We start from the raw sequence: 9,000 nt of genomic DNA on the forward strand, positions 1-9,000 counted from the left end.
ATTGAGAATTTAGCTCAGATATTCCTGTGGCCAGCTTTTCCAGGCATGGGGAAACTCAGACCTTCTCAATGTTCAAATGCAGCTCATGGGTTGGGTTTCAATTTACCCCAGGAAATAAGGTAGGAAATAATCTTCAAAGTTTTATATGTCTGTGTGGGTCTGGTCCATTGGATGGCAACTTTCTTACGCCTGAGGAGTATCTGCTGCTCCAAAGGAAAACCAAAAACTAAGGGAAGTGTGAAAGAGTTCAGAAGTTGCAGCCTGATTCAATAAAAAGCTCAACTTTCCTCTCAACTAAATTGATTTTTTTAAAAAATATACTTTCTGTGGGGCGACAATCACTGAAAAATGAAGGGTTTGGAAAATTTGTTGGCAAATCATTGCACTGGTGGCTTTACCAAGTCCCCTAATCTTTGGAACCTCCCTCAATTACACTGCAAAACATCAAGGCGAGAAGTGTTTCAAAGTACCTCCCCAAAACCCAGAATAAACCCTCAACTCCCACAGCCTTCTTGTGGTAGAACTAGAGATGATAAAAATCAGAAATTCTGGGAGTCAGTTGATGCCTCTGATCCACGGTGATGTGTCACTTCAGTAACACCAATGCTCATTTTGCACAGCACAACAGCAACAAAAATTACAAATATTAACTTCAAACACCACATAAAGTATGAATAACCTCCATTGCTACAAATTTTTAGAATGCATCATATTTCTTTCCCACATATGTCCTCGTAGCCTCATAAAACAAACTGTTTCATTATATGGGCTTGTGTATATATATCACAAAATGTTAGCTACTGCTAAAAGTAAGAAAATAGATTTTGACATTGGAGAATTATTTTCCTACTCTCCTGTGCCTCTGGATCTAAAGGCAGAGCTACTCAGCTGTTTAATCTGGCCTGAGTCCAGGACTGCATTCCATGGTGAGATGCCAGGAGCAGCGATGCCACATGAAACAGGAGTTATCTTCTGCAAACTCGCAGTGATCACAGGGCAATTTGTATTTGAACTGATAGAAAGAACAATCTCATCTAGTTTTCTTGTCTGGTCAGGAGTGATTTTCATTTGGGCAACTAAATTTTGTCTTATTAATCAGGAGATGTAGGAGATGCTGTGATCGCTTCACTACACAGCATTTGCCAACCCTTCCATCCCGTGTCCATCGAAATACCTAGCCCTGCCCTCCTTGAGCATGTCTGCAGCCCTGAATTACAGCAGTGGCTCACAAACTGCAGAGAAGAGCCATTAAATGTGGGTTTAAGTTACACAGACAAACTATTAAGGGTTGAAAGCTAAACGTATATGAAAAAGAAACACTTTTTGTCCAGTTTTACACTTTACCACTAGTCAAAACTGTCAAGATGGGAAAGCCTGTTTGCCTTCTGTCCTTCAACTTAAAGTAGCTGTATGTGATGCCCTTTTAATTAATTCCCAATTCAGTCTGCTGTTTAGTTTATTAGCTTCCAAAAGTTTAGATGATATAAAACGTATACATTTAAAGTGGTAAAATAAAGGAGTTTTCCTTGTGGTCTGTGAAAAACTACTTACCCTCTAACTTCTCCTCTAACACTTGAAGAAGAGTAGAGAGTCCAGGAAAGGAAGCACTTTCATTAAAGTATTGTCCTGGGTTGCAGTGTATTCTACTCCCACCCTCATGAGCTTTTGGAACCAGGTGGGGCAGTGTTTCCTTGCCTCCTCCCTCCGGACTATCTTCTGCTAATGGCCCATCAATGCTCTGCCCATGACTCATCATCCCATTGTGAGATGCTCTACCCAGAAGAAGGAACCAAGCATTCCATCCTGGATATAATCTGAGATTCCCAACACCAGAGACAACCTTTCCACTGGATTCCCAGAGGACAGGAGCTACATAGCCACCACTGGACCTTCTGAGGAAGAGCAGACCCCTTTCTACAGGACCATTCTTCAGCAGAACCACATCCACCAGTTCAGGAGGACTGCAGCCACCACTAACAGGGTGTCAGGTTGTATCCTGGCTCTGTCAGTTTAACCCAGTGTTTTCTGCCTTTATTTTTTGATTTCCCTGTTAATTTGTTATTCTGACTTGGTGCCTCCCACTGGTTTGTTTTCAAACTAGTACAGGCATACAACTCTATCAACATACAGGTGCCACAAGAAGAAAGAGAATAAAAGCTAAGAAATTGTGTTTATGCTCACTGCTATCACCTGATATCTCAAAAAAATATCTAACCCAAACCACATGGATAAAAATAACCAAAAAACTATATAAGAGTAATATAAAGAAATTTTATCTCACCTGTGGCATCTCCACCTTTCCTCCTTAAGCTGTTGCCATTTCAAGATGACTCTGAATTTGCTAGAAATATTCAATTTGTTTATTATAGGCAATATAATCTCTTCCTGATAGGGAGACAATGAAGCACCTCCTGGTGCATTAGGGACAGCCTATGAGCAAATACTCCTTTATTCTGTGACATCCCCTGGGTAAAAATGGGCTTTAAAACCCTGGTTCCCCATTTCCTGCCCCTGGAGGGTTTAAATAGATGTCGGGATGGGGCACACCAGGTGAACAGGGATGTTAGGAGCCAGTTTAATTTTGATCTGTCTCAACACCGATGGTCAGAGGCAGGCAGGGGAGGGGATGCACATGTGCCACGTGTAGGAGGCAACCGGGAGAGGATGGAGAAAGCTTTATCGCTGGGGAGGCTTTGTCCAGCAACCATTTCATGTCTCACATGGGACAGGCAGCCAGCAGGACACTGCACCCTCGGAAAGCTTCTCCAACTGGATGGAGAAGGGTGTCTGCCAATGGACTGCGGTGCAACCTTGGACTGGGCCAATGCTCCCCGGCCAGCGGGCGGACCTTCGGAGGGGCCGGGGGTGTAAAACTGCGACACAAGCTCGGGGGATTCCTGGGTCTTGCGGTTTTGCTTTGTCTCTAACCAGCGGGGCTTTTGGCTCTTGTCCTTTTTACCCTGCTTTTTGGCTCTTCTGCCTTTGCTGGCGCCCGCTCGCTCCCGCTGGACGCCGGGTGCCCTCCGAGCCTCGTGCGCGGCCCGTGTCCTGCCCTACCCCTCGCCCGTCCCAGCCGCCGCCTGTCCTGCCTCCCCGTGTCCCTGCCTGCCTCTTACCCTGCTCTGCCGATCCGGCCCGACGCTGTGGCCGTGCCCAGGCTCCCGCAGCTCCTGCCCGCTCTGCCCTCACCCGGGGTCCGGCCGCCGGAGCTGTGCCCGGGCGCACCGGGCCGCGTGGAGCTCGACGGCGCTGCGCGGCCTTCCGCTGGGAACGCCCGCCTTTTCCCCCTGTCCCCGCCCTCTCTCTTTGGCTCTCCACCCTTTTTCATTCTCCTTCCTCTTCCTCGGCCTTCTCTACCCTTCTGTAGTAGTAGGACAATTCCCTTTTCCTTCTCAATAAATGGCTCTCAGATACGATGTTGTCTCGTTTGACTTAATTTCATCCTAGAGCATCTGTTTTAAAAGAACTCCTCGCAGCACCCCTGACTCCTTGCCCGAAGATGATTCTTCCACAACACAAAACTATGAGTTTAAACACTAATAACATACAAGGAGGTTTTACAAGCAGCACATGCAAGAGTGATTAATGAACTGGTTTCTGCAGCAATGTCTAGGTGTAAAATAAGCAGGTGTTTCATGATGCTGCAGGTGCTGTGTGTTTCCACGTTCCCCAGATCTTCTAGCTCTCACGCTCAAGGAAATCATTTTCATCTGTGCAAAGATGACACAAACGTAAGTGTCCTAGCTTGGTATCATCCTGTAGTGCTTTGGGTGAGAGGGAAACATGGGAAAGATGTAAGGCTGCAGAGGAGGGGACTCGTTAGGGAAATGTACAGCAGCACATCAGAATTGTCCACTCCTATTGCCATAAAAATACTTGCAAGTAAGAAAGAAACAACCAGAGAAAAACTAAAGAGATGTATTAGCATTTAGTGGGTAATTGTATACAACCTTCTAGAGACCATAAAATAAAAATCAACCAAAATGGAAAGGAAGTCCTGGCTGGTTCAGTGTATGTTAAAGGTGTTGAATGTTTTTCCTGTTGAAACGAGTTGAAGCTTGGAGAGATGAGTGAAAGGAGATGGAAGAAGATGCTGGAAATATAAAATGAGCATCAGAGCAGACAATCTTGCAGTCTGCACAGTCATCTTTTATGAGTCCCACCAGTGCTGGCTCTGAGCCTGCGCTGCTGCAGGTTCCCATGGCCATGTCTACACTGGGCATCACAGCCCCCATCCTCTCTGGAAGGACCTGGGAACACTCAGCCAAGGGCTGTAAAGGGAATGCCACCACCTCTGGATGTGTGAGCGGTGGGATTTACGTGAGGAGCAAAGACCAGCAAGCGAACACAGATGTTCCAGGCATCGCACAGCTTTTCATCCTCGAGCGCTTGCAGGCCTCCAGAAGGACACTCTGGGAGGTTGCAGGGCACTGTGGAGGTGGAGAGGGACCTCTTTTAGCGTTTCAAAATGTTTCTCAGCCTCAGGGCTGCACATTCCAAGCAGGTTTCACTTGCACATTACCTCTTTTCCTTTGGACAGAACCGTCTTGCAGGTTCACCTGCTCTGGCTTCAAGGTTCAAGGCAAAGGCACAAGACCTTCCCAAAGCCTTGGGAAAATGTGCTCGCTTTTGAAAAGCTTTTCTTTATTGTTTTAATGAAAATTCACCATGGTTCTAATGGAAAAAAAATACCTTAAACAGACCTTTAACAAGAAATATAGGAGGGGGGAGGACTCATTAAGTGTGAAGTTTGACAAGTATTAGTGGAACAAAAGACCCCAGCACACAAGCTTAAATACCAGATAACTCTGTCACCCTCTGATTGCCAGGAGGAGTTAAAATTCAGGTCTCCTGTCTGGAAAAAGTATTACAGGAATATATTCTGAACTTTGCACAGTTCATTTTTTGTTACGAATTAGATCCATCATGAGATTTATTGAGATGCCTCATGTTTAATAAAATACTCATAACAGTTTGTGATATTTCACAGGATAAATAACAGGATTGTTAACTGTGTTTGTATAGCAGGTTTCAGGATAATAAATGGTTCATTCAACAATGAACTGACAACAAGTTATTCAGGTTATAAATATATGGGAGATAAGAGTCAAAATAACAAAACTCAAAGGATCAGACATTCAGACAACACTGGAGTCCAAAACCAGGTTGCCCCATCATTTAAATTCTGAAACCATTTGAAATGAGAGGGTGGAAATTTCCACAGAAAGCATTTCCCAAGCCAAATCCACAACAGGACAGTGGAGACAACTGTTCTTTTATTTCCGACACAGCCCAAGACATCTCAATCTTTTCATGTTATTCAAATCTAATAAAAGATTAATACCCTTTTAGAATAAAATAATACAAAAGTATCTGAAGATAAACACATAAAAATTATTCATCCTGTCTCTGCCCCTCAAAGAACACATGAACAGAGAAAGTTCAATACATTTTAAAAAATACATTCTTTAGAAAATATGAACAAGTGAAGACTCTCTGAGTGTATTTGACTTCTAAATAAATTGCTTTCTTTTTTGGAATTGCTGAGAAGGCAGACACAGTGAGGTCAATGAGACTTACTGATTGCACAGTGTTACGGAAAATTAGGCTACTTATTTGGGAACTAAATATGGATGCTAAGAGCATTCAGTGAAGTCACACTTTTGAGCATTTTGGAGTTGGCCTACATTTTTAAAGAAAACTTTGAGACTTTGAGCAATAACTTTTTGGAAGAACCAGATATTTATGGTTTCTTTCGTAGCAATTAAAGGCAATTCACAGAACTGAAAAGATGATTTGGGCAGGGGGGGAGGTGGCTTCAATTCCTGTAAGGAGACATCAATTTGCAATCAACTCAACTTAATTAGGGTGCTCCCAGTTCTTACCAGTTTTGACTCTGAGGTATTCGAAGGACAAGGAGTGGGTCCCCAGGATGGTGCTTGATTCCCACCTATATGTCAGGATAAAAAATGATGGAGAAGAGACAAGTTAAAGAGGAGGCACAAAGGGAAGGGTAGCAAAGAACCACTTTCTGTTATTAGGGTGTTTGTTCAAATTCAAAGAAAACTCCCCAAAAGTCATTCTCATCTATTTTTTTCCAGGCCAGTTTATCTCCAAAGTTTGCCCATCTGAGTTTCAGCAAGAAGCTGAGATGTTCATGTTGTTTAATTCTTTGATGTTCACAACAATAAAATGACCAAATATTAAAAACTCCCCTCTCCCCTCCCCAAAAAAAAAAAATAAAAATGAATGTTTGAAATGGCCATTTCAAACTAAAACAACTGCTATTGCTATCAATTTAAGTAATCACTTTCCCAGCTGACAGATGCAAAGCTCTCCCTTCAGATAATGACTTTTCCAGCTGACGAGAGTCAGGGAACAGGAAGTGTATGTGGGGATAAGTGTTTGGGAATTAGAGGACAGCCAAAGTTTGTGGCTACCTGTATTATCTGCAGGAGGTTATTTTACTTCTACTGGCACATTTTTATCTGAAATCAGCATAAATGAATCTTTAAAAATATGTTTAGTGCAGCAGGATACTTTTTTTACAGTACTGGGCAATTTTAAGTTTGGTTTGGTTTTGGTTTTTTTTTTTTTTTTTCTTGAGATTAAACTCATTCCATAAGGCAGGAGCTGCAGTTTTCACCAGAGCTGTCACAGGGCAAGGAGAAAATGGTACATGGTGTTTGTTTCTGTCTGCACTCCAGCCAAACCTGTTCCCTGATTTCCAGCAGGGCTGGAAATGCAAATGCCTCTTGGCTAAAAGAAGTAAAGATCTTTTTTGAGACACGGCCCAAGCACAGAACTGGCAAACTGAGCTATATTCCTACCCCTTCACTGTCCTGTGGAGTGTTCAGGAGGTTACTCCCAGTTTGCAAAAGGAGAACCTTAAGACTTATCCAACACCTGGGGCACTTTTGCCCACTGTTGGGGTCCCTCCCCTGCCATGTAGCCCTGGGAGAGGGGCCCCAACAGCCCACCATAAATCCTCAGTGCTGTCGGATGTGGCTCAAAAGATGTAGATAATCAGCCAGTTCGTAAATGATCCCTCAGCTGGGCTCTAAGAGACCATTTAGAGTTACCTGTCCAAAATGGGTGGTCTTACTCACCTGGACGTGCCAGAGAGGACCCACCATGTCCTTGTCCCATGAGAGAAGAAAGTGTTTAATTCTCTGTGCAGCAGGAAAGGAGAGGCCACGTTAAACCTCTCCCTGCATCTGTCAGGAGAAAAATCACTGAAAATCTGATGGCAGTTTCATGACCCAGCTTTTTCCTGTAGACCAACATGTCAGTCACCACTAAGTTGCCCTAAAATAACAGAACCTCCATTCTACATTAAAATAGCTCTGCTGGGCTGATCATCGTAAAAAGTTATAACCCAACATCAAATTTGAGCTTTTACCAGGAAAGGAAAGGCTGAGGAACTTTGGCTACAAGTCTGTAAAAGTATCACCATAAGCCTGCACATATGACTGTCAAGCTGATATGAGCTGAAATATTCCTCTTCATGATGACAGACTGAAATTTTTATTGAGTTTGACCAAATCAGAAGCAAAATATTGTGGGGGTTTTAATCATGTGTTCTCTATCCTGCAATATTAATATTGTTAAAAAAAAAAAAAAAAAAAAAAAAAAAAAACACAAAACCAAACCAAACAAACAAAACAAAAAAACCACCAATTTTATAAAGAAATAAAAGAATAAAAGTATCGAGTGGCTGTATCAGTCTTCATGTGAATGATACCCCAAAACTACAAGAGCAGTTACCAGTTTTTCAATCTAACTCTTGCCTTATTATGTCTGTTTCTATTTCTTATCTCCAGATAAAATTTGCTTCATAGTAATAAATGGAATATGAGGCTTGAACTTGGTGTCTGTTTTTTCTCTTCTGCTTTTACTGGAGGTATAAAACAGGGTACATGAGAGAAGTAACACAACACAGAGTATGGAATGGAAATGAACTATTAAAGTCATGATAAGAACTAGAGAGAGAGACTCTGAAATATGTGTGGAGTGAAATACGATCTCTTAAAAAAGAAAGAGTATATGCAAAAGTATGCAAAAGTAGCATTACAAGTTCATATCCCATGCTCCTTTTTTGTGAGACTGTCACATCTCACCCCAAAATTTTCACTCTATTTATATATTTTTACAGAGCTTTTTTTTATAAAAGTAGAGTTTTTTATAATAACAGCAAGGAGAAAGGAGAATTGATTGTGGCAAGATATGGAGTTTCACATATGAAAGAAGGACTGCAAAATGTAAAATGTGATGGAGTCCCCATCCCTGGAGGTGTCCAAGGAATGACTGGATGTGGCACTCAGTGCTCTGGTCTGTCTACTCTGCTCTGGTGGGGATCTGGCACAGCTTGGACTTGATGATCTGGAAGGTCTTTCCCAACCTCAATGACTCTATGATTCTGCAGAAGAGCAACTCCAGCCTTCCATACAACCTCCCAAACATGGCAAGTCTATTCCCTCATTAAACAAAACTCCTCAGTGAAGCATAAGGGGGGTCTTGCGGCACACACTGATGACAGGAAAAGCAATCCAAAGCTCCACATATTGTTTTATTTACTTTTTAAAAAATTAAACTCCATTGCAAAGCTGCTTTGGCCTCACATCCATGGCATCACACTCTATTACTTCCCTTTGAAATGCATCTAGTGAACTTTAAAAGCCTATCCCTCCAAAAGCAGGGGCCATACAAATACTTAAGGGGTTAATAAACTCTTCCAGTGTATCAAAATTGCAAGTTCTATACCTAAACCCTGTACAGTTGGAGCTCCTAAGAGAGGAGTAATTGCTTTGTAGTAACGTTAAGGCTTGATTTAGGTTTCTCCATGGGCAGGATGAAGTGTGTCTTACTCCTCAGGTGTGAGACTTGGCCGCTCTGCCTTTTGCAATATATTATCCCAACGTTGTCAGAAAATGCTCAGCAGCGCCAGTTCTTACTAAACTGGGTGTGTTATAAATCCAGGGTAAGGAGGGATTTCTTATG

At 42.6% G+C, this 9,000-nt stretch overlaps 1 long non-coding RNA gene across 1 annotated transcript; it reads right to left on the minus strand.

Annotated features, from left to right (window-relative positions):
• Nucleotides 1-3,902: 3,902 nt before the first annotated feature.
• LOC125328922 lies at nucleotides 3,903-7,522 on the minus strand. The gene is made up of 3 exons (XR_007204954.1): nucleotides 7,110-7,522; nucleotides 5,886-5,950; nucleotides 3,903-4,430 (listed from the first exon to the last, which is right to left on the minus strand). It is a non-coding gene; the product is annotated as an uncharacterized LOC125328922 (long non-coding RNA).
• Nucleotides 7,523-9,000: the final 1,478 nt, after the last annotated feature.

This window comes from Corvus hawaiiensis, chromosome 7, assembly GCF_020740725.1.
Source record: "Corvus hawaiiensis isolate bCorHaw1 chromosome 7, bCorHaw1.pri.cur, whole genome shotgun sequence".
NCBI lineage: Eukaryota > Metazoa > Chordata > Aves > Passeriformes > Corvidae > Corvus > Corvus hawaiiensis.